Source organism: Lissotriton vulgaris, unplaced genomic scaffold, assembly GCF_964263255.1.
Source record: "Lissotriton vulgaris unplaced genomic scaffold, aLisVul1.2 SCAFFOLD_4937, whole genome shotgun sequence".
NCBI classification, from domain to species: Eukaryota; Metazoa; Chordata; class Amphibia; order Caudata; family Salamandridae; genus Lissotriton; species Lissotriton vulgaris.
Window position 1 is genome coordinate 1 of NW_028254939.1, and position 25,883 is coordinate 25,883.

A 25,883-nucleotide genomic window follows, 5' to 3' on the forward strand; every position below is an offset into this window, starting at 1 on the left:
GGGAGCACGGAGCAGGTTTCGCTGGAAATCTTTCTGACCGAAGGTACTTTTTGTTCGAGATGTGGTAAACAAGTGTCAATCTCTCAAGGGGTGGGATGAGAGGGGGAGGATGGCCCGGGGGTCTGGGAGCGGCCGAAGCTGGGTGTTATATAAAGAGGGTGCCGGACAGGTAAGTGTTTGAAGCGACTGACGAGGGGACGGACATCTCTCGGTGAGTACACTGCATGGGGGATACTAACTCGGATAATCTTGGAGAGGGAGAGAGATTTTGCTCGGGGATTTGGATTGTAATTGGATTATCTGGTGGTGCGCAGGCTTTGTGCATGCATTGGCACTCTTATTCACACACACACACATAACATATCATATCCACTCCACACACATCACACACATACACCTGAAACGGATAACCACCCACACCCGAAACACCCACAAACACATTCACACCTTACACAAGAACGCTCAAACATGCAGAAACAAACAGATCCAGAAAGACATGCTTGCACTCACACACAAACACACACACACACATGTCATATCCATACACAACACACATATACACCTGAAACAGATAACCACCCACATTCACACCTTACACAAGGGCGCTCCAACACCCAGAAACAAACGAATCCATAACCTCATGCTTGTACTCACACACAAACACACACAGACATTAAACTATGTGTAACCATAAACACAAACACACGTATACACACACCCTGCACCTGCAAGTAGAGACCCTTGGAATGACGTCATTTATGCAGCCAGGGTACAAGTCAAAAAGAAGGTGGGGAAACTCAGCCAGTGTGAGACATGAAAATAACAGGTATAAAGGACATACATGCTTGTAGCTCGGAGGGTGTGGAGTGTGACTTGGTTTGTGTGTGTGCAGCTCCATAAAACAAGAGCCAGGGCCTAGGGGCCATCCATCAGCAGCCCAGGGCAGGGGTACCCCAGCAAAAGAGCATCAGAGACGGCCAATAACGTGAAATAACCTCTAGAGGCAGAATAGGAATCTAACCAGGTAACCGGGGGTAACGCAGCCCCCGCAGCGCCTGCGGCGTCCCATGCTCCGCGGAGGGGGCTCAGCACAGCACTTCGGGAGAGCACCTCATAGGGTCCGGAGGGGGCCCCTCCACTCACCTCGCAGGGGGGCCCTCGAGTTTCGTTAGGGTTAGGCCCCTGCAGGGAACAACCACCAGGGTCTTGCGGCCTTGTAAACCCTGCCCGGGAGCAGAGACTGCCCGATCTGTTCGATCTGGCGGGATCTGTTCAGCCCCTCATAAGCACGTTTGCCATTGTCCGACATAGAAAGGGAACAGCCTCATGTGTGTGTCACACTGTGACCGATGCACAATACACGTGCCTGTCGCGCAGTAACACACACACGTTTCCAGGCCCTGATCACACTGGATATCCAACCAGCCCAGCTCGACAGGATTGATACTGACGTGACCTGGGGCATTTATGGGGAACAGTCACAGCATCCTTACCAGTTACCGGAGCATCCTTAGCCGTCTGTCTCATTAAAGAGCCAGTCTTTGAACAAGCAGCCCCTCACCATGGCCGCGGTGGATGAGAGTGAACATTACACTCCCCCCATGGACCCCCTCCCCGCGGCAGAGTGACGTCAGGCAGCGGCTTTTGCTCCTGCCGTTACTCCAGATACCAGGCACGGTAGGGCCATGCGAGGTGACCTTGCGTGGCAAATCTCATCTAGGTTTTGCATTCCCCTTGCGGTCCCTTGCGTGGCGCAAGGTCAGCTCAAAACGTAGATAAATATGCCCCTATATTTCTATTTTGATTGCCTCTCCCCTATTTCCAAACATAAGTATGATCTATAGCGGCCTTGACAGACTATTGTTTCTTAAAAATTCAATTACGATTTCTGTAAAAACGCCATTGGTCGAATGGTATCTCATTTAGGTTTTGTTTCAGCCCAAAAGACAGCTGACAGAATAGTTCGAGTCTGAGCCAGCCTTCTTCAGCCACTGACTTTCAGACACATTTTTGTGTCGGCCCTAAGGCACCCATTCAGTGTTTGGCTTCTCATGCAGTGTGAGTGAGGCAGTTTTGCCTACATTACAGTGACCATACTCTCTGCCTCCGCAGCAGGAAGTGACAGCCAGCCGGGGACAGGCAAAGGATTTAGCATCAGTCATCATCACCCTCTGCTGTGTTCCATCCTTATTTTGAAAGCTTCAGAGCAGCTCACACCAGTAATGACCACCAGAGGGCAGCGTCATTCAACTTAGGACTCTCTGCAACGCAAGTTACCACATTTATGTCAAGTCACATTTTTAGTACTAAACATTTTTCACAAACAAAATTGTGAAATATTCCCAAACTGGCATTTACCTGCATCATGTTAAACGTAGGCAGGTCATACCCACAGATATATCTATCAGGTCCTTCAAGAAAGAAAATAAATAGCTGCTTTAACCTCATTCAAGTAAACTTTTCTAAAGTGACACAGGATACACACATCCTTAACTCCTAAAGTCAGTGCATCGTTAGAACGTTGTTAGAGCGTCTTTTCTGGGGAGAGGAGTCTGTCCAGGACTTGTTTGCTTTGCATGCTGGGTCTTGTAGTCAAGCATGTGGATAGGTTACTTGTCTGCCAAGGGTCACCGCTTGGTATTGGCAGGGGTTAATTACAATCTAAATCTGGCCTCCCCTGGACCAGAGTAGCTAGAAACACATTGCTGAACCTTTCAATGCAAGGCGAGCTGGAAAAGAACAGCTACCCTGACTCACCATGTCTCTGATGACCCGTTTGAAGCAAATCATGCCTAAGGAAGGTCCCAGAAAAAAAAAGCTTTGCATTGCGGTGTTAAAAGTGCATTCTTGAAATATTAACGTGCGCGCATCTTGCACAATTAGTTTAGCTGGTGAACAGCAGACATTTTTCTATTCCAAATGTACAACAATCTGACCACTGCACAACCAGTGCAACCATAAATGGAGGCATCCAGAAGCAACCCCAGAACTCTTACATGGGTGCCAGGCCTGGGCCCTGGCCAACACCTGCTCAAATTAAGCATGTGTAAGGATGACCCTTTGTCTAATGTCTGTGTTGGTTTCACATAGAGTGTGAAGTTGAAGAGGGTGCCTTGTGTGTTTTTCATGCTAGAGGTAAGTTTGGATTGCGTTTGTAACTTTCTTCTCTGGTGAAGTGCAGCAGGGGGGTTCTCTTTGCTGCTCCATCTGCTTCATAGGGGGCTTGGAGGTCATTATTCGCTCCTTCCTGCAGGGGGCAGCAGTGGCGGTGAGGCTCGTTCGCTGAATAGGGTAGAGGGCATGGGGTGCCGCGCAGCATGGTTCTTGCCATTTTTATATTGATCAAGAGACTCTATATGGCCCATCTGTATATATTGATGAGGTTCTTGTATGTTTGTTTCTCTTCTGGGATTCATCAGTCTCAGTTTGTTGGTGTGAGTGCACTCAGTGACTGAGCACACCAGGCCATCTTGCCAGAGGTGACAGGCTCAGTCGGTTACGGGCTCTGAGCTAGAGCTTGAGTAGGGTATACCCATTTATTTGCCTATGCATCGGGCTTGTAATGCCTCATTTATGCCAACAAATGCTCAGAATTATTGCTTCTTATCACTTTCTAATGCACATAGGGTAGTTACACCGTCTCACCGCAATGCATGGTTTACTCGTCCCCTTTTAAACATTCCACAACTGGTAGCAGGTCCTGGTGCCTACGGCCGAAAGGCTGAGCATTTGGATTAATCCACTTCAGTACATTACATTATGTTGTGTTGCCTACAACTAATACAGGGGTGCTGTGTTTCATTTCTCCTTGTAGATCCAGTGATAATTGTTACCCGTGTCCTGCGAGATTTGTCAACATCAAGGAGTCCCTCAGAAGTCACTTAAGTCGCTGGGAAAACCTTTTGTGAAGAGGTAAGTGTAAAAACTCAGAGACTTGGGGACCCCATCTTATCTTTTAAGCATGTTTGAGAGGCTGCATGAAGCCAAAATTTGCGCAAGTTAGATGTGGGAAAGAGGGCGAGCTAACTCAACACGTTAAGAAGGGGGTGCGGCAGGGGAGTGTGCTTGCTCCTACCATGTTTTGCCTCTTTCTCAACGATTTGACTGCACACCTTAATGAGGTTATGGACAATGACGCCCCCAAACTGGCAAATTCGAAGGTCCTAGCACTTTTGTTCGCGGACGATACCCTTTTAATGTCCAAGTTAGCAATGGGAATTCAGAGGGCCCTGGACAGTTTTGTAATCTACTGTAATAACAAGGGGCTGGAAATCAACACCATAAAAACCAAATGTATGGTCTTCAATTCAGACAAGACAACACGCCCTAATCCCAGCCTAAATGGCATGGTTCTGGAAAGGGTCTCTGTATTTGACTATCCAGGTGTAAGCATGACCGAGAATATGGAGTGGGGGCCGCAAATTCCCAAAGCCAAACTCAAATTAGCCCAGACCACGGGAGGAATTGCTAAATTACTGAGAGATTCTTCCTTTAAACCTCCTGGCCCTATCCTAGAGATGTATAAGGTGCAGGCCAAGGCCTCATCAATGTACGGGGCTGAACTGTGGGGTCACTGTTCTTGGAGCCAATTGAGCAAAGCTGAGAATAGCTTTTTAAGACAGACTCTGGGTCTCCCCTCTAGTACCCCTTTAATTCCGCTGAGACTCGATTTTGGTATTAGGCCAATAGGAGATGAGGCTGCATTAAGACCCCTAACCTTCTGGCGAAGACTATGGTTGACCCCAGAGTAGGAAGCATACCGGTTAGAAATAAAAGAACTTTTGGGATTCCGGGGTGCAGAGAAAAAGATCCCTTGGTTTGCGTACCTAAAGGAAGAGTGCAGCAGGATAGGTAATCCTAGTCTCTCGAGCGACCCCGTGGTAGCATGCTTGGCAACCTCGCGTGCGGAACAGGTGAAAACTCACCGTTTACATAAATTGGCAGTTATTTGTGGGAACCAGGGGACTGGCCATCTCACACCAGATTTTCTCAAACACAAAGGTGAATACAAATTTGAGCCTCTCCTGGACGATATCTTGCCTCCCCTAGCTAGGAAATTATATCTACAGTTTAGATTCGGCACCCGTCCCCTCCGTACCTTTACTGCAAGTTGGTCTAGCACGGCCTCGCGAGGGTGCCCCATCTGTAGACCCCAAGAGGAGACAGAGCTTCATATTTTATTTTTTTGTCCAGGATACAAACTTGCTAGGCAATGTTGGCTCAAACAGTTGTGTAGGAATCTGGGGTTTGTGCATGGTCAGGAGGCATACAGAGTGTCAAAATCTGATACCTCTGATACCTCTAAGCCCATTGTATTGGGAGTATTGGGAGTCTCCCGATTCCTACACTCAATGTGGCGTTGGCGCTGGATTCTTTCTTTCTTTCAAAAAATGATGAAGAAATCTCAGAAATTGACTCTGGTCCTCTCGTCGCAGACTGTTACTGATTCTCATACTTACTAACCATGTGATACATGTTGTGAGAACATATATAATTCAAAATGTGAGTAGCAATTATCAATTAGATTTTAGTCTAGAATAGCAATGTTAAACAGGACAATGCTCCACAAAATCATCTGGTACTGGGTGGCCTCTTTTTATAATAATTTTTTTACCCTTTTTTAGGTCTCGCCTACACAACGCACATGCGTTGTATAGGAGGGGACCTCATGTAATTGACTTGCTTTTTGGGCCAAAAATGTACACGTGTTGCATTGCCATCAATGGTAACGCGTGCACGTGAGGCGATCTACTTGCGGGAGCGCCCGCTGCCAAATGCCAGCAATTATCGCTCCCGCAAGTGCAGGCTCACCTCTCCCCCCCTGCTGCAGCGCCTCCTCCTGCGGCCGTTCGAACTTGCTTTTTTCCATTTGATGGCTTGTCTCCGCTGGTCAGACAAACCCGGGACAGACGAGAATATAACGTACTACAGCGGACGTATTGCTCCTTGAAAAGTAAACCATCTTGTGCATAAAGATGGAGTTTTAGCGCCTTGGAAAAAACTGAGGCTAACATGCACTTTGGCCTCTCTTGCACTGCGGGCACAGATGTCATGGGCTTTGTTTCACACACGTCCCCGTTACCTCACCCACTCACCCTTCCTCTCAACATACCCAGAGGTCTCGGTACTGCCCTCTGTGCAAAACACACACTTTCATCTCAGAAGCGGACAGAAGTCCAGGTGTGACGCTCAGTGTGCTAGAGGGCACACCCCGGGGATATTGTTCATGTGCACACCCCTTTCTGTAAGTGACACTCGTTGGCAGAGAGCACAGCTACTCAACAGAAAGGCATATTTTATGTCTGCACATTTCTGGGGCACATCTCCATGGTAGAAAAGCTGCTTCTTCGAGGTAAAAATGTTACGGTGCGTTCCCACAACAAAAAGACTACTGCATGTCTCTACCATATCTGGGGTTCGTCCCTCCCAACAGAAAATAAAGTAGCATCTTTTCTGGAACTTGTAGGGCGTATCCCCACGTCAGAAAGCCATCTTGGGGTTCCTAAAATATCTAGTGCGCATCCCCGCAACTGAATGGCAGCTGCTTGTCTGCGCCATTTTTAGGGCGCATCCTCACAACAGGAAAGCTGCTTCTTGACTGCAGTATTTCCCTGGTGCATCCCACAACAGAAAGGCTGCTTCTTGTCCAGGGCCAGCCCGCACTGCAAGCATACATCCCCCCCAAGAGCACCTCCCCCTGCGAAAGTTGCCAAATCTCTTAAGTTATCCGTCTGCTCTCTCTCGCCGGTGTCTGAAAGTTTGAGAAGTGCTAAAGTTTCCCTAGAGGTAACTCTGCTATTCCCACTGCTGTCCACAGGGCCGGGTGTTGCCTCCGCAAGCACCGCTTGCCGCTCTAAAATGGACCCTGGGAGTTGGCAAACAAGTGCCCCGGGTTCCAGCTTGCCAACCCAGTGCAAACCTGGGGGCTGCTGCTCCTACCCCCAGGTAAAGGCAGACGTGCTGTCTCAGAGTCTAGTTTTGTTCACACTTTATTTCTGTCTGCTCCTCAGACACTGCTTTTTTTGTTCCACTTTCCCTGTTATTTAGGCTGAGTGCCCAGGCAGCCTGTGCATCAGTGCCACCAGCCCGGTCTCTCACTGCCACCCCCGCCCCTTCCCCCCGACCCGCTCAGTGCTGCTCCATGGTGGACTCGGCGGCTCTTGGCAAGTTTGTTGAGGGGGGACCACTGTCTGGTGGAAGAGAGAGCGAGGTGGCAGAGGCTCGGCGGAATCCAAAGAGATAGCATATGCCTGGGCATTGCCCGCGACAGCAGCGGGTACAAGAACAGATACCATAGGAACCGCACAAAAGAACCACACAAAATGGCACCGTTTTGAGCCTCACGTAACCCTCACACCAGCACCGCAAGAGGCGCCTGTGTTATGTTACATAAACTGAAGCCTTGAGCACAAAGCTGACACAAGGAATCATAACACCATTACATCATTAAATTAGCACCTGTCAGAAGGAGTCTTTCAGGATGCAGTTACCGTACAATTTGACGGCCTCCGCTTGGCCCAGAGATTATAAAAATACCTTTGGTAATGGTCCCTTAGGCCGTAGGGAAGATGGACTGCGTGAGTCATGCACTTTAAAAATACAACTACTCAGTCCCTCGCCCATACCTACCCATATCTAGTTTTCTTTTCTCGTCTTAATGCTGCTTGCCCTCTGACCAGGTAGTGTCTCCCTGAGTGGCTTCACTGCTCCTAATAAAAAAAACATTGGCATAGTCAATAGGTCTCGCCTTTGGGACCTTTCAAGCATTTAATTATGCAGCACAATATCCTTGGTGCAACATCAACTGTTGCATGGCTAAACACTTACAATGCCCCCAAGGCGAGACCTATTGGCTATGCCAATGCTTGTTATTATTAGGTGTTATTTATTGTATTGTATACACATTTTCAAGGCCTAAAGACTGAACTAAAAGTCATAACAAGCAATTGTTCCAGTCAAGGTGGCACCAACGTAATGTCTCATTTTTAATTGTGTTTTATCATTTAAAATAATATCATTTTTGAGGAACGTAATAGCGTTTTAATAATATTGATGTTTTATTGTAGTTTTCAATAATATAGTGGTAAAATATATAGTTGTAAAATTATTTGAATGTGTTTAATTGATATACTACATTTATGTGCTGCTATTGTTTATATGAATGTTATTATTTTTTCAAAATAGGCTTGCAGTTTTAAGTTAATTAGAATGTTTTATGTATTTATGTTTTATTTAATTTTCAATAGTGATTTATAGAGTTTTAGCGGATTGTTGGTTTTATAGATAGAGAATGCGGGAACTGAATTAGAATTTTGTTATATCATTTTATTTTATTATATGATTGATATTTAATATGTAAAGTATGTAATATTGATTTATGTTGCTATATGTTATTTGTAGGCAGTTAAGTAAAACAAATTATCAATTAATCAATAATTAATTATTTAATAGATTTTTAATTTATGGAATACTTTTTTACTTATAATTTAGTTGTTGGTTGCTAGGTTTGTAAGGGAATAGGATGGGAAGTTAATTAAGTAATAAATAATTAACAATTTACTAATATATGTTAATAATATATTTAATGCATTTTTAATTATGGAAAATATGGAATACTGATTAATTTCACTGAAAATTTAGGTGTGGGGCGCTAACTTTGTAGGGGTATAGGTTGGGAGGTTTATTAGGCAATAATTAATTAACTATTAACTTGTATTTGTATAATATTTATTTGAGTTTTAAATATTTAAATGATGGAATAATTCTTTAATTGAATTATATTTTGGTTGCGGGCTGCAAGATTTTTGGGTTCTAGGCCGTGTAGTTATTTAAAGCTCCGATTATTAGTTTGGACGTCTGTGGTGGTGATCTGTGGTGATGATCCGCGTACCACCTTGGTGGCGGTCCAACCTCCATTTATTTATTTGAAAGTTTTATAAAGCACGAACATGACCCAAAAAGGGTATCAGAGCACTATAAAAAGTAGGGTACATGGCAAGGGGTTAAAAACATGGTGACAGTACAAAATAGAACACCAGAAGTACCTAAAAAAAGTTGCAGCAGGCAGTACATCAAAAAGAACCTGTGAAAAGAAACATAACAAATTTTGAGCGACAGGTTAAAAGACTCAAGCTTCCGATGGAACTGGATTAAAGATGGCATAAGGGCTATTGCTGTAGATGGTCATTCAGTAGTAGCCACTTGACATGTTTTTTAAATGAGGTAGTCGATGGGTTGGATCTGATCTTGGGAGGAAGAGCGTTCCAAATTCTTGGAGCAAGACGAGAGAAAGCACGATTGTATGTTCTTTTCTTATTGAATTTGTGTGGTTTCAAAAGTAGAGTATTAGAGCTTTTTAGGTTCTGACTCGAGCCTGATAGCTCAAGTTTTTTTGCTAGGTAGACACGGGTGTTGTAATGAATAGCTCTGTGCGTCAGGCAAGCTATCTTGAAACAAATCCATGCTTCAAGGGATAGCCAGTTAAGCTGAATTAAGTCTGGAGTGATATTGTCATGTTTTCTGGAGCCAGTGACGCGTTAAGAGTGGCTCTAAGCGGATCCAATCTAGCTTTAGGAAGGCCAATTAGGGTCACCAAACAATATTCCAAGCCTGAGATAAGTAGGGATTGAAGTAGTGACTGGATGTCCTCCGGAGGAACGAATGGCTTAATTTTTCTTAGGGTGCTGAGCTGATGATTGGCACCCATAATAGTGGCACTAATGTGAGCTTGCATATTTTGATATTTGTCCAGGGTGATGCCTGAAGATCTAGCAGAGTCAACAACATGAGGGCTGTAGTTGAGTGTAGAGATTTGTTTGATCCAGTCTTAGGTAGGATCAGAATGGTTGCGGGAGGGAAATCAGAAGGAATTCTGTTTTGAGGGTATTTAACAACAGATGATTATGTGTTAGCCAATGTTGAGTTTTTGGAAGTGCATCATTTAGAGATTTTATGTTATCAGGAGAGAAGATCCTCAAATACATTTGGGTGTTATCCACATATATATGGTATTGAATGCTAGAGCCGTTCAGAATATTGGAAAGAGCTTCCATGAAAAGGATAAAGAGGGTTTGCGACAGTATAAAAGCTTGAGGTACTCTAATAGTGACTGGGGTACTGACAGCAAGTGATTGGTTACCATTGATTGTTGGGGTACGGTTATGCAAGAAAGAAGCAAACCAATTTAAGACAGGGCCCAATAACCCCATCCTATGTTGAAGAATAGCAACCAAGTTTTCATGTTTATTCGTGTCAAATGCTGAGGACAACTCAAGAAGGATCAGAAGACACAGACATTTTGATCAAGGGATCTCAAGGCATCATCAACAATGTGAGTTAGTTGCATGTCAGTTCTGTGCCCTGCTCTGAAACCTGACAGGTAAAGGTCAAGGAGTTGAAAATTCTCAATGTGGTTGTAGTGCTGTGTGTGGATGCATTTTTTGAGAAATTTCGCTAACGTCATGATGTTGGTGACCGGACAGAAATTATTGGGATCTGCTAAGTGGGCATTCGGTTTCTTGGGATTTGAGGGACTTGCCCTATCTTGAGGCACTCAGGAATCATCCCCTGTAAGAGAGATTCTTGAATGATACGGGTCCAGAGTGGAAGAATTGCTGAATTGAGATCTTTGAGGAGCTTAGCGGGAAGAGGATAGCTGAAGTGGTTAGAGGGTTTTAGAGAAGCCAGAGAAAGTGCAAGATCCGCATCATCCGTGAGCAGAAAAGAATTCCAAGAAGCATTGTATTTAGGAGAGCAGACTATGGCTTGGGAAAATGCAATCCTTGCCTTAGGTACACCAAATGCAGGGGAGCTCAAGGACCGCCTGTTTGGTGTGGCATGTTGCAGTTCAAGTTCAATTTTCCTTGCCTTCTCTGAAAAGTGACCTTAGAAGTCCTCCTCACTGGGGCAGGAGGTCATGAGTGCTGATATATGGTTTGTACTATGAGTAGCTTGTTGTTTGATGATTTCAAACAGTTTCTTGTGTCTGTTTTTAGCACTGTCAAGCTGGGCCCTGAAGTGATCTGATTGTGCACACAAATCTGTTGTATGCGCTTTTCATCCTCCTTAACTGACTGAGGCTTGTAGGGGAGGGAGAATTTCTCTATAGTGTTCCAGAAAGCCGAAGATTGCGAAGTTCCTCATTTAGGGATCCATTGAGCCAGGGTTTGGATTATTTGATCAGAATCTTTTTGAGTTACTTGGGAGCTATAGAGCCAAATACACATGCCATGGAATTTATGTAGTGATCCGTACGTTCGTCCAAGTTAGACATTTTAGGGGGAAGAGGAGGCAGAATCTTGCTAATGGTAGTTAGATTATTGATGTTGATGTCTCTTAGATTGTGAACCAGCTGTTTGGTTTTAAGAGGTTGACCTTGTCTAAGCAGGAACTTTTCCAAAACGTGAAAGGAGATTTGGCGATGATCCGACCAATCGCAGGGTATAATGTCATCAAGAAGTTTTATGTTGTCTCTAGCTATGATAAGGTCCAGGGTGGCGCCTTTAATGCGGGTGGGTCCATTGCAGGCCTGGATGAGGTTGAGGTCGGAGAGGAAAGCCTTAAAAGAGCATATTCGGGGATCTTTGTGTCCTTCCAGTGAAGGTTAAAATCCCAGAGGAAGATATGGCTAGTGTAAAGGTTCTCGCATGACGAAATGGACTCCATAATTGGATCTATGAAGAGCAGATTGTTACTAGGTGGATGATATATCGTGTGGAGCACACAGACAATCTTGCCATTGGTCCAGATTTCTCTGACTAGGTGCTCACAGGAGGACATAAGATGTCGAGCATTGAGAAAGAGAAGTCATTGAGCCAAGTTTCAGTAAGGATCAGGAGGTTCAACTGTTGTGAGATGATGAGTTCAGAGATGTTGGCACCCCAAGTTCCTGCACATGGAGAAATGCGTGACAAGGTTAATTTCTCCCTGCGTAGGAACATGCTGCGGCTCTCCCATGCCGCTGCCTTTCTTTGGCTCTGCTTTGAGCCTTAGAAAGGACCAGCCATGGGACCGCCTCAGCAGGACCACCCACACCGGATCCGAATGGTAATCTGGCAGGTGGTCAGACTACGGTTTTGGCAGTCTCGCAGCGGGCACCTGTATGACAGCCCGCTGTGAGAGTGTCAAACTCTGTATCAGGCCCTAAGTAATGATTATTCAACAGTTAGTAATTCATTGTTAATTATTTAATGGAATTTAAATATGTAAAGGATGTACTATTTATTTTTTTGTTACATTTTAGTTGCAGGCTGCTAGGAATGTAGGGTTATATGGTGGGAAATTAATAAAACATTGAATGACAATTATTTTATTGAATAGTAATTATGTGAATTCATTAATTGTTTTTTTGTTTTGCAGATATGTATTTTCATATTATTTGGTAATTTTTATATTGAGTTTAATATTTTTTCTACATTCATAGTGTTACTTGTATATGTAATGTTTTTGCAGTGAAGTACTCTCCCTACTTTTGTTTAATCTGCAGTTGGAATAGTGAAATTAACCGCTTTGCAGTTTAACATTTTCCCTACTGTTGCATTGTTTGTAGTAGGAATACTAAATATAACCCTTTCGAAGTTCGATCCATTCTCTGCTGTTGCATTGAATGGAGCAGAAATAGTAAATCTAACCCATCCTAATTCCAGCACTTTCCCTTCTGTTGCATAAATAGTGGGAATAGCATATTTAATATTCTTAGATTTCAGTAGATTTCATAATATTGCAAAAATATATTTTAGAGCATTACTTTTTAAAATTTTATATTACAGGTTTTTTATTTTTTGTAAAATGTATTTTAATGTTTATAGTATTTTTTGTAAAAGTGTTTTTTGGAGGTTTACATTTTTAATATTTTATTTATTGTCTATGTTAATTATTCTATTTTTTCCTATTGAATTGTTTATATTTCTTATGGTTTTATTATGTATAAATGTTATCTTTTCATTTTACATTACATTTTTTTAACATTTATAATCATTTATTCATTTTCACGGTAATAAAAAATGTGTATAACGTAAAAGAAATATTTGTATTAATAATAGTTCACCCACCTCAACTCCTTCCTGGAAAGTTTCGGGTGATCTGTGTAACAGGGGCTGAGAAAAAAGGGGTGCCTGAAAAGTTAAAATCCCCATGCATTTCTAATAGGCTTCTTTAGACAACGGATGCAGAAAATACTGATGAACAAAATTTCACCAAATTTGTCAGGAATCTAGATTGTGCTTTTAGTGATATTGTAATTGTATTGTAATTGCATTTATATAGCGCTTACTACCCCTGACACAGCGTCAAAGCGCTTTTTCAGCGGATAGCACGATACTCTAGGACCCATAGAGGATTAGTGTTGAATTAGTGTAGTGATACATGAAAGAAATGTTAAGTGGTGGATGGGTTAGTCAGTTATTCAGATTCGGAAGGTAGTGAAGGATAGAAGAGAAAAAAGGTTTGTTTTTAAATAGCGCTTGTTACCCCATAAGGGATTTTGAAGCGCTTTTTTTTTTGTTTTGAGCAAGTAGCACACTACTCCGGAAACCCATAAAGGATTAGTGTTGAATTAGTATGGTGAAATATGAAAGTAATTTGAGTGGTGGATATTAGCCAGTCATTTGGAGGGAGAAGGTTAGCGGAGGGATGGAAGGGGAAGAAAGGTTTGCATTCATATAGCACCTCTTACCCCTGATGGGTGTTGAATCGCTTTTCTGGCGAGGAGCATGCTACTCCGGAACCCATAAAGGATTAGTGTTGAAAATTAGTATAGTGAAATAAGAGGTAATTTGAGTGGGGGATTTGTTATTCAGTTATTTGGATAGAGAAGGGTAGATGATGCAAGGAGGGGTAGAGTGGGGAGAGTCTAGAAAGGGTTATTTTGGGGGTCCTAGTAGTGGTATGGGGATTGGGATGAATGAGAGAGTGGATGTAGAGGATATATCGATAGATATATAGGGTAGTGCATTGGAAAGAGTTGTAGAAAGAAGTTTGAGATGAGTCAGAAAGTTGGGCTAGAAGATATATTGAGAGAAGTATAGGCTGAGAAATAGGGTAGTGCATTGAAAATGCTAAATTAGAAGAAAGTGATAAATATATAGATCCATAAGTACATAAAAAGGATATAGATGCCTTAAGGAGGTAAGTATATGTAGATTAAAGATATTGATAGAGGTACAGAATGAGAAATAGGGTAGTGCATTGGATATGCTTTTTTAGGAGAAAAGTACCAAACACACAGATCCAAGTACATGGAAGGTACATAGATGCACAATGGAAGCAAGAACAGTACATGTAGACCAAAGATTATTTTGTTTTACAACATAATCATTCTACATGTTTATACAAAGCAATACACAAAGATAGGTACATATCTATAGAAAAAATAAATCCTTATATACAGCGGGATATGCTGTGAATTTCTGTTTGCGTATGGTGCTTATGAGGGCAGGAGCTAATTCTTGAGTAGTTTTCTGAAGATAAGGTGGTTGTCAGTGGTTCTTATGTTGGGGTAAAAGAGTTTCATAGTTTGGCTGCTTAAACAGAGAAGGATGTGCCACCAATGTTTTTTTCTTATATGGTGGGATTTTGATGTGAGACGCCCCTTTAGAGAGGATGTTCCTTTGTTGAATGTGTTTGGTGATTTTATTCATGGTGAAGAGCGGTCCTATTCCATGTATTGCTTTGTGGGTGATACAAAGTAGCTTGAACGTGGTTCTTCTGGCAACTGGTGACCAACACAGGGCCTTCAAGGCAGTTGAGATGTGGCCTTGTGGTTTGATATGCAAGAGTAGTCTGGCAGCTGCGTTCTGAATACGTTGTAGTCTTTTCATGGTTGTTAAAGGTGATCTGTGGTAGTGGCTATTGGCGTAATCGACTTTGGACAGAACGAGGGAGATGGTAGCTTGGACCTTGTGTGGAAATCCCAAATGAGGAAAAATGTTTTGCAGCGTTTTTATAGTGACAACGCTTGATCTTGCTTGCTGGGAGTCCGTGGGCATTCTGAGGTTTCTTACTTCCTTCCATACTTTATGCAGTGATCCCAGTTCATCAGGCCAGGGAGCAAACGGGTCATAATGTTTCCAATCGCCACACGTGAGTATTTCCATTTTGAAAGCATTCAATTTGAGATGGCTCCAAGTCATCCACTGATCCACGGCTCTGAGACAACTGAAAATTGGGGATTTTTCAATGTCTTTGGGGCATTCCAGTTGCAGGAGTATTTGCTTGTCATCTGCATAGTTATAGCACGTGAGGTGAAATGTATTGATCAGTACCAATAATGACTTCAGTAGATGTCGCAAAGCATGTGCGGCATGATAGAGCCTTGAGGGACCGCTGCTTTTGTGGAGTATGGTTTGGAAGAGAAAGGTGGAGTATGGATGACATTAATTCTGTTTCGACGGTAGGACGCGATCCAGTCTGGAGCAGTTCCCTCTATGCCGGCTTCATAGAGGCTTTGTTTCAGAGTGTCATGGTCAACTGTGTCAAAAGCAGTCGAGAGGTCCAAGAGGAGTAGCGCAGCAACCCCGTTGCAGTCTACTGTATTCTTCAGGTGATCCCAGATGGCAAGGAGGACAGATTCAATGCCTTTTCCCGGATGGATTCCTGTTTGGAAGTCCGAAAGTATGTCATTCTCTTCAATGAATTGTGACATTTGAGCAAACGCTGCTCTTCCTATAAGTTTGCCCAGGAAAGGTCCATTTGTAATGGGTCTGTAGTTGTCAGGGTTCAGCGGGTTCAAGTTTGTTTTCTTCAGTAAAGGGCGTATGTGTGACTTTTTGAGTTTTTCTGGAAATATTCCAGTAGTTAAGGAATCATTGATGATTCTTCTTAGTGGAGTGGCATCAGAGGTTGTTACAAGAATTGTCTTGAAAGTTTGTGGGGGACACGGGTCAGAAGGGCTGCTGGCAGGCCTGCTTGCTTGACCAGGTCCATAAATTCATCATGTGAGATGTGTTAGAAGGAACAGAGAGGCTATGGTGTGAATCCATTCTGTAACTTTTGGGAAATTTGGGGTAAAAAATAATTGTATAACTGGACAGTTGGGTCAGTGCGAGGCTCCTGTTTGTTTGCTTCTCTTGTGGGATTGTGATCTCATCCAAGGCCGAACTGGCAATACTGGGCATCAGGCATTTCCTCAGGAGACTGAAAGGGTAGGCAACTGGTTTTGTTAGTGAGGGCCGGTTTTGCAGCAGCGCAGAGGTTTTAACACACGGAAAAGTTCCTACTATAACCAGCATTTGTCAGGCAACAATAGAAACTGTAAAGATGATTCTGGTGATTAACATACCTGCTAGAGAGAGATGGGAGGACGCATCTAAGGTAGCACACAGGGTTAATGTGCCTGCTGCAAAAAACATGTACCCTACATATCAAGGAAGAGCATTTTGTGTGCATAGTTCAATGGTTTAAAGATTTTGTTACAGATGTTCTTTTGTTACTGTGCAGTTCATAAGTCACAATCATATTCTAACACATTGAGCTGTGAACTGCCATCAAAGAGTTGAATGCAAATTGCCTGGCACAGGTTAGAAAGTTATGTTTTTTTCCCAGTCTTTCATTATCCTGATGTTGCTAGAAAAGGTTTTGTTAGGGTAGAAATACATTATTGTTATTAAAGTAAGCTTAACCTCTGTGTGATGTTCTGAATCCTGGATTTTTTTCCACTCCAGACCAACCACTTTTAAAAAGTGCTTATCTGTATGGAAGACACCTTGTTGTCTCCTTTGCTTTATGTAACATTTTCTATACACTGATTTACACACATATGATGCGTTGCCTCTCATAACCTGGCCCAAAGTGCATTAAGTATGCCCAAATGGGTGTCCCAAACTCACTGTCCTACTGGAAGCAAGCTGTAACTCACTGAAGAGAACCAACTGGGTTGAAACCGTTCTTGAATTGCTTTTGTTTTCATTTTGAGAGAACCTGGCTTGGCAGTTCAGGTTGAACTGTCCTTAGTAGAGTGGGATGAAGGCCGATTTGCATGTGGGGTGGTCTAGACTGAGGTAGCATATTGTGCATAAACTGATGGAATGCATATAGCCAGAATCATTACAAGTGGCTATAATGAATTCAAGCATCCCACCATCACTTTGTTGTCCACTTCTGATCTTGACATAAGACATGAGCACTCTCTGTACAACAAAACACATTTGCGATGTCTAATTTTTTGGAAATGTTTGGCCAAATGAATGTGGCATAGTTACTTCTAATGCATTTAATGCCCTTTACACTAGTTTCAATGCAGTGAAAAACATTCTGATTCCCTCATGAACATTCTAAAACTGGCAGCAGGACCTGAGGCCTTCTTCCAAAAGACTGTTTATTTAATATATGCGCCATCTATATACTATCTTAACATTTTAAATAGTTTACATTGTTTTTCTTCTCCTTATAGATCCAGCCATCATTGTCAGCTGTCCGGTGTAAGAGCCACCAGGAGTCTTCTGGAAGCCACTTAAGTCATTTGCAAACCATCTTGTGGAGAGGTAAGTGTGATAGGTTTAGGTCCTTGTGTCATAGGTTCCCTATTAGGAAGCAAATACTCAGGGAGTGATGAGGACTAAAAGGGCCATGGCTTCCATGCTGACTGCCTAATTCCCACTAAAGGACCAGCTCTGGTGAGACTTGAGAGAAAGTGTTGTTGAATCTTCCAGATCTCAACTGAGATAATGTTGTTGTACTGCACTAATTCTTTTATTTTATGATTTGATTGCCAAAGGATGGTTATTTTGTTTGTTTTCCAGTTGCATGATTTGTTGCTTCTTGTTTCGTGTGTGGGCAGCCCTTCAGGGGCAAAGCTTAGCTTCACATTGTTAATGAACTCACCATTAGAAATGGATTACACTCTAACACTGCACTGGTGATGCCACTTATGTACATTATGCTGGATGCCTGGCACCTCTGTAGCCAGATGACCCAGGGTGAGATGATTCTTGACTGTACCCCATGCTCTAGGCTTGTCTGATGGCCTGGATTATTGAGATGTAACTGGCAGAACTGCTGTGTAAGTTAAAGGCTATGAATCTGTGCCGTCAGTTCCCAGGATCTGCCCTCTCAGCCATATCTTTCCTAGTTTATTAAATACTGCAACACCCACTAGACAACCTTAGAATCTTGCATTGAAAGCACCTCATAGTGCAGGTCAGTCACCATAGGTCAGTCACCATAGGTCAGTCACCATGCTAACATGCATCTCCAGGAATGCTAGCCAAGTTCCAGGTTCCAAAGCTTTGACAAGGACGGCTTTCATTTATGTCCACTCTTCTGTTTTAAACAATGTAGATTCCTGAGATAGCGCAACCTTAATGTTGCTGGATTTTTAAGAGGATTTGTGACTTGCTTGTCAATCTCATGATGTCAGATAGACTGGTGTGGATTGCTGGGTGTCAGTAGTCGTGTAGCTAAATTGGTTGATGTCTTTCCACCCTGAAAGTAAGGTTGTAGTTGGATTGGGACGGGAATCAAGTTAACGTGTAAAGGTCCAATTCTGGTGCCTCCAGGATCCTGTCTGTTCCCAACCCTCTTTGATAACCATTTTCAGACTCTCCACCAGCTACTGTTTAACCTAAGAATCAGTTTCAAAAACTATGCTGGTGACATTCAAATGATGGGTTGTATGTCAGATTAAAAGTAAAAACATATATGTCTTGAAATAAATATCAATGTCTAAATATTATTAACAAAAATAATGGTCCATTAATTGTAAACTTTTTACAACTAATGAATCCTTGTCTGAGACGATAAGTGAATTTTAATTGGAAGAATGAAGGTCAACGGGGAAAAACACTGAGACAAGAAGAAGATGCTTCTGCCACATGCACTAATGTGGAGCTCCAATGACTGAGATTTGTGATTGCTCATGTGTTGATGATGATGAACCTTTTGGTGAGGTGTGAAGGAATGCTGTCTAGGATGATATCATAAATCTGGAGTTCAGACACTGCATGAAGGAGGGTGTGTGGTACACCATGTTAAATACCGAAGAGAAGCCAGCAGAAGCACTCCATTTGTGTTTACATGGGTGTTCACTGATGGAGTATAAGATGGGTTCAAAGGGGACTAAAAAAGCTTTGATGAGCTTACCAAGAAAAATACACTAGAGACTGGTCAGAAACTAGTCAGTTTAATGTAGTCGGCCCTGTGATCACTAAAGATCCTGCCAGATGAGTTTCCTGATAAAGACTCTCACAGGGAAGGCAGAAGAGGCAGAGAGGAGGATTTTATCCAGGTAAACCAGGCTTAGCAAAGTTCATCAAATTCATTGGGTCTGACTGAAGTGAAGTGAGGTTCAGCCATCACTGCTTGTGTGAGGCAATAGGCATAGAACACAATTTGTATTTAAAGTGAAGGCTGTGGTTGTCACTTAAGGTGATGGTACGATTTGCTATGATGGTGAAGTGTCCCAGTGGAACAAAGATTTTGGCTAGGATGTTAACAGCTGTATGTGAGTAACATAAAAGATCAGGTGGATGTTGTCCAAGCTAAGTTTATAGCCATTATCTGATGTGAGTACAGTATTGTTTGTCAAACCAGATATTCTAGTCTTCCGGATGTAAAAGTGGTGACATCTGCAATGGTGCCAAAGAAGGCTGGATTGTTCAGAGGCAGTGTGTAACTCAATAGAAATCAAAAAGCACTGGTTGGAGAAGGTAGACAATTGATGAGTAAAGCTTTGCATTCTTTGGATGAACACTCTAAGTAGCTGGAGGTGGATAAGGACTTCTTAAGGATGACTTCAACTTTTCTGCTTGGCTTCATAGAAGGTCACTTTACATGAAGACTGTATGGCTGAAGAGTAAAACTTATGAAAGGCAGGAAAAATGTAATCAGCCTAATATTTTTCTGTGATGAAGAGAAAATCTGAACTTGAGGTGTGAAGTGGAGAACAATCCGCTTCTTTTGGGTAGTGTTTCTAGACTGGTGCTTGGTTGAGGGAGGAGTAAGGCAAGTTGCAAGAAGGGTTGTCGAGAGTGTGGGAGAAAACGTTTCGCGAGAGGAGGCAAGTGGATTAGTAGAATGATCCTGAGTTGGTCAAGGGGAGAAAATGACTGGGCAGTTGAGAAGAGAGGAGAGCGTGAGAGGAGTGGGGAGATCCAGGGAGTAGTAATGAGGGAAGAGGATTACTTGTACGGTAAGGAGGGTTGGGGTAAAGGAGAGTTAACCTGTTGCCAGATAGGGATAGTGCAAAGCATGACGTGAAGATGTAGAACAGAATGAGAGGATGGAACATTACAAGAATGGTTGTAAGGAAATTACCATTATGAAAAATGAGATCCGTGGCAGCAACATTTTGAAAATTTGAGCTGATTACCTGCAGAGTGGCAATGCAGATTAGAAGGTCCAGGTTCCCTAAATCACTAGCTAGTCATAGCTGATGAGGTGATCTAGTAGTGGTGCAGGTGCAACGCTCAAAAGGAGCAATTTTCCCAAACTGCAAGCTAACAATAGTCTATACGGAATAGGAGACTTAGGGCCTTAATATGTATCTGGCAGTCCTAGGACCACTAGACTCGCTGGGGCACGGTGTTGGTTTTCAGCCACCACCACATCGGCGGGTCAACCGCTGTATTACAACTTTGGCAGTCGGACTGTCATAGCACTGTCGCAACTATCTTCTGTGAACCCCAAAAACCGTCTTTTAATAATTAAATATGTGTAATGGACGGCAACCTGATGAAGGCATGAATGCCGAAACGCTCGTAGTTGTTGACACCTGCCGCACTGCCTCCGTCATCTTTACGCCTGTCATGTATTGTATATGTACAACTGTATAGTTGAGAATGAAACAAGTATTAAAATAACAATATCATATTCTCTAAACAAATCAATAAAATGAAAAGATATTTTTGATATATACATGAGTAAATAGCCATTTCTTTGCTATTATACGGTGGTATGCTTTAATGTAAGATACTTTTCATTTCAGAGTCATAATGTGTTGAATCTATGCCTAGCTAATATCTTCCCCCTCTTTGCTTAATTTCCCTTTGCTTAGCTAGTCGTTATATAGGGGTCCCTTGCTTTCCAATTAATAGCACTGCCACAACTGCCAGGGAACCATGATCCCTGGTGGGCCCCTGGCCATTGGGGGCTCATAATATGTGAGCGGTGCTTCTGCGGCACTGCCATGCATATTACACGTTTCAGGACGGCCAGCATTGTCACTGAGGTTCTTCCTCCATACTATTGGCAGTCATTAAACAAAGGGGGTCTTACAGGGCTTCCCGCGCCCCATGCATGGGCCTCCCTGTGTGCATGCACCTCTGGTTCTAGCACGGCATGGACTTCACAGTCCATGCCGTGCCATAACATGCTGCAGCGGTCCTGTGGCAGTACCTTTTCTAAGGCATACATACAGAAAAGTACCGCCATGCCCCTGCCAGACCACATAAACTCATAATCTGGCAGGCAGGCGGTCCTAGAGCGAGGCGGTGGTGTGGCAGCCCACTCCAGGACCACCACACTTGTAATCAGACCCTCAGACACAAACAAACTAGAAGGCACAGATCTCCAAATCCCCTAGTTATTAAGTGTTATTGGATACCAGCCAGGTGCAGTTTCAGTGCAACCCATTGAAAGGTGCAGCTCCTCCAAGCCTCCAATTAGCATCTGTGAGATCCACCCAGTTGAGTGTATGTGCAACAAAGTGATAGGTCCAGGTTCCTGCATCCAGGAAGAGCATAGGTGTAATCCACTAATGGTAAAATGCAATTGTTAAAGCCAATGTATTATAGCTGTGCAATAACACTAACTACAATCAGCCCATAAGGCACACTAATATAACAAAATGGCAATAGTATGGGAGTATGTGAGATATTGTTCCAGGTGTCTGTGCTCCTCAAGGTCATCCTTCAAATTAAGTTACAGACAGAACATTCTGAAACCCAATGAAGTATTTGGTTGCCATGGGCTACAGTTCTTCGAGGGCCTGGAAGAGGGAATCGTATTCTCTCTTTGTGTAAGGTAAACCTAGGGTGAAATTTCATCCACACAGAGTCAAGTACTCTGCATAGGAACACAATATCAAAATCATTTGTGCAAATGACAGAAAAGCAGGTCACAAGACTCCTGAGCAGAAAAACATATTAGGAGACAGTCAGTCGTGATTAAATTAGGAGAAGGATGGCACAGTGATACAGCAAGAGTGACATCTGATCCGACACATCCTTTGGGAAATTCGTGTGCCAATGACGTCTGGAATCTCTCCAGTTTTGAAAACACAATTTTTCTTAGACAGAACATCAGATAAAATTTGACTAAAATACCTGAATCAGGTTTTGCCTTTGCTTGGGCTAGATTCTACTCTGCATGTGCCTTGGGTCTGTCTACTAATATAATTACATTTATTTGCAAATATTCTTTGCCAACCCAAGATTGATTTACTAGTTTTTAAAAGTGGAAAATGTGTTCACTTTCCATCTCACATACTTTTCTTGAATAGTGAAAAACTCCCTACGTTTGTTCTCCACAGTTAGTTCACAGTTAATGCTGTGTTAAGTGAGGAAAAAGAGAAACAGAGAATTTTTTATTTAAAATGATTTTCTTTTGTGTAACTTGTATCAGTAGATTTACTGCAGAGGGAATTGATATTGACCTCTACTCTGTTTCTATCATGAGTAAGTGTCAACATCTTTGCTATTAAAGTGGAACAGGACAATGGGCCCGATTCACAGAACTAACTTAAGACAAAATCCTAAACTTACTACTTTTGGTATTCACAGAAGTTAGGATTTTGTCTTAAGTTTGTCTTAAGACAAACTTAAGACAGACTTAAGACAGACTTAAGACAGACTTAAGTTAGGATGTTGTCTTAAGTCTGTCTTAAGTTTGTCTTAAGACAAACTTAAGACAAAATCCTAACTTCTGTGAATACCAAAAGTAGTAAGTTTAGGATTTTGTTTTAAGTTAGTTCTGTGAATCGGGCCCAATGTTTCTGGTTCATCAGGTGATTTTTTCACACCAGTATGTATGGGCTAGCTACAAGATTAATAAACCCTGAAAATGTGCCGGAGGAAACTGCTTTATCTGTGGTACCTCTAAATTTTTGGTAAACAAAGCTCTTAGTTTGGAAAGCCATTTGCAAAACACAGGCTCAGAATGTAAGAATTTTGGTGATAAAATCTTTTCTTTGCATGGAGAAGAATCAGTGCTGTGAATTTGCGCAAAATCTTACTTGATCTTTCTCTACTGTGTTTCTTTTGTTCCTCGTTACAGGGTCAAAGAAGAGCACACGTTTCAAATTCTGAAGCTTACGACCATGAACACAATCACTGTCTATGAACATGCTAACTTCCAAGGAATGTATAAGACATTTACTTCAGATGTTCCAAATCTGGTCAATGAAAACTTCAATGACTGCATCTCATCGGTGAAGATCGTTGGCCAGCCCTGGGTCCTGTACCAGCACCTGCACTATCAGGGACAAGCCGTACCCCTAGAGGAGGGAGAATATGCACAAGTTAGCATGAATGATGGGGCAACCTCTCTTAGGCTGATCACTGATGACCTGAGCAATCCACAGATCACAGTCTATGAGCATATCAATGGAGGGGGTAAGGCGTTAGTGCTGACTGCGGAGTCCAATCTCGCGTTTGGAGGCATGCATGATAATATATCCTCCCACAGAGTCCAGAGTGGAGCTTGGGCTCTGTACGAGCATATAAATAAAGGTGGAAGGTGCATTATAGCCAGGGCTGGTGAATATTTGGCGAATTACTGCACTATTGGTTTCAATGATCAAGTCTCCCATGTGTATCCTCTGCGCGGTGGAAAGTCCTCTGTGACAGCCACGATTCTGTGGGACAAGAAAAGGGTCGAGAGTGAAAGGAATGTTCAGATAGATCAGTATCATTACAAAAACCAATCAAGCGTTGAGCAGCAGTTCACTGCTACTTCTTCCAAAGAGTTTGAAAAATTTGTCTCCCATAGCTTTGAATTCAGCAATTCGACAACACTCACGGTGGGTACCTCATTTACCCTGAAAGGAGTGGTTGATATTAATACAGAGCTGTCCAACACCTTCACAGTGAAGAAAGGGCAGACTGAGTCATCCACCATGAGGAAAAAGACAGAGTTGAGCATGCCGGTGAAGGCTCCACCACGGTCGAATGTGACTGTCAGTTTCATGTGCAAGGAGGTTACAATCACAGTGCCGGTTGAGCTGAAAATCGTCCAGGGCGGTACAACTCGTATCGAAACCGGAACATACCGATGTCAATCTGGTACAGAAACCACTATTGATGTGCAGAGTCTTCCCGTAGCTTGATCGCAGTGGGAATCGCGCTATCTCACCTTAGCGCACTTGCCTTGACATTGGTTTGCTCTTTTTTCAGGGACTGTATTTTCCTTTAAAGTGAGATGCCTGAGAGGGATCCTTTCATTTATAGGTGCCTTGTACCCAGACATTGCTTCAAAAATCAACCTTAGTCAGGAGACTGTGGCTATGTACCCATCCCTTCTTCCTAGCCATCAAGGGTGTTCCTCCTTTAGTGGGATGGCCATACATTTAACCTCACCAGAAGCACAATCAATGCCATATTTGGACTTGATACTCACTGTCATCATGTTTCCTCAAAGTTTCAATCATTCAGATATATTTATGTGCAGTTCATTGATAGCACTGAATTTGAAGTAACTTTTTTTGATTTTCTTTGTAATATTTACTTCCATCATACTGCAGCTTAAACTGGTACATGAAGTGTTTCTATCATCTTATTTTAAGCCTAGTCAATTCACACAAATCATCGATTTCTAAACATCCTACAACTATGGTGAAGGTAGCGAAGATAACTAATGTAATAATTAAGTATTCATTTTTGTTTTCGCTTTACTACAATCTGCAATGCAAGTCAACGATCAGGGTTTGGATTCCTGTATGGTTATTTTTGTAATGCCTCCTGACTAAATAAACCTCAGTTGTGAGCAGTTCTGGTGTGCATGTGTCTCTTCTTTTCTTTTGCATTGGAGGCCTTCTCTGCCCACAACATTTACAAAGACATGTCTTAGAGAGGATAGTTTGAAGAGCACAGTCTCACTGACTGAAGCTTCCAAGAGACAGTGACAGTTTTAGAGAAGGAAAATGGTGTCTGTCTCCAAGAATACGTATCCCACATAATCTGTTATTTTATGCATTCGTCTCATTTTATTATTCACTCACAACAGTCTGGACAAAGATCCTTGTATGCTGCACATTCATACTCATGCACGTGGATATACTTGCAAAAACAATAAACAAAACTCACAAAACTACACAAAGAAATGCACACATATACCTTCCCAATCAAAAAAACACATACACACTGACACATGTAACCAGAAACATACACACATATGCAAAACTCTCTGTTAAACACAACACACACAGACACACACATACAGATATATAAACAGATATACACAAGCCTGCAAACTACTATCCAAATACACACAAACACACCAAATACCAACATAGAAATATAGACTGATATAGACACACACACATACACACAACAGAACAAAATAATACACAGACACAAAAACACACACAGTCCTAGAACTCTGAGCACATTATGGTTTGAACTTTGTTAAGACGTCTCAGGAATCCTAGATCTCCAGTCTGTGCCAACAACTCCTGATCTAGGACCTGATTAACTAAACTCTCTCCCTTACGGAGGCCGCCCCGCGAGTGTGTGTGCAATGAACATTGATCTGATTTGCCTTGACTTTCGTTCAGGTTATAATCCTCCCAAGTTGTAGACACCCTTTTAACTCTGTTTTAATACTTACATAATCATAAGGCGACCAGAACAAACGGCCTAATTTGCAAAACATGTTACAGGCTTCAGATGGTTCTAAATACAGAACGTTGTCCTTGATGAGTCTTGAGCCAGTGTTAAGACAGCTCTAGGCCCTGA

At 42.6% G+C, this 25,883-nt stretch overlaps 2 pseudogenes across 3 annotated transcripts in view; both read left to right on the top strand.

The window, feature by feature from the left end:
- Positions 1–168: 168 nt before the first annotated feature.
- LOC147659367 (epidermal differentiation-specific protein pseudogene) overlaps positions 169–25,883 on the top strand; it is a 115,535-nt pseudogene continuing 89,820 nt past the window's right edge. For both annotated transcript variants that reach the window (XR_015307273.1, XR_015307278.1), the window contains exon 1: positions 169–211. The product of XR_015307273.1 is annotated as an epidermal differentiation-specific protein pseudogene, transcript variant X1 (transcript). The remainder of the gene's footprint in view (positions 212–25,883) is intronic.
- On the top strand, positions 3,860–24,915 carry LOC147659368 (epidermal differentiation-specific protein pseudogene; annotated as a pseudogene). Its single transcript, XR_015307279.1, has 3 exons — positions 3,860–3,912; positions 17,387–17,477; positions 23,206–24,915. The product of XR_015307279.1 is annotated as an epidermal differentiation-specific protein pseudogene (transcript).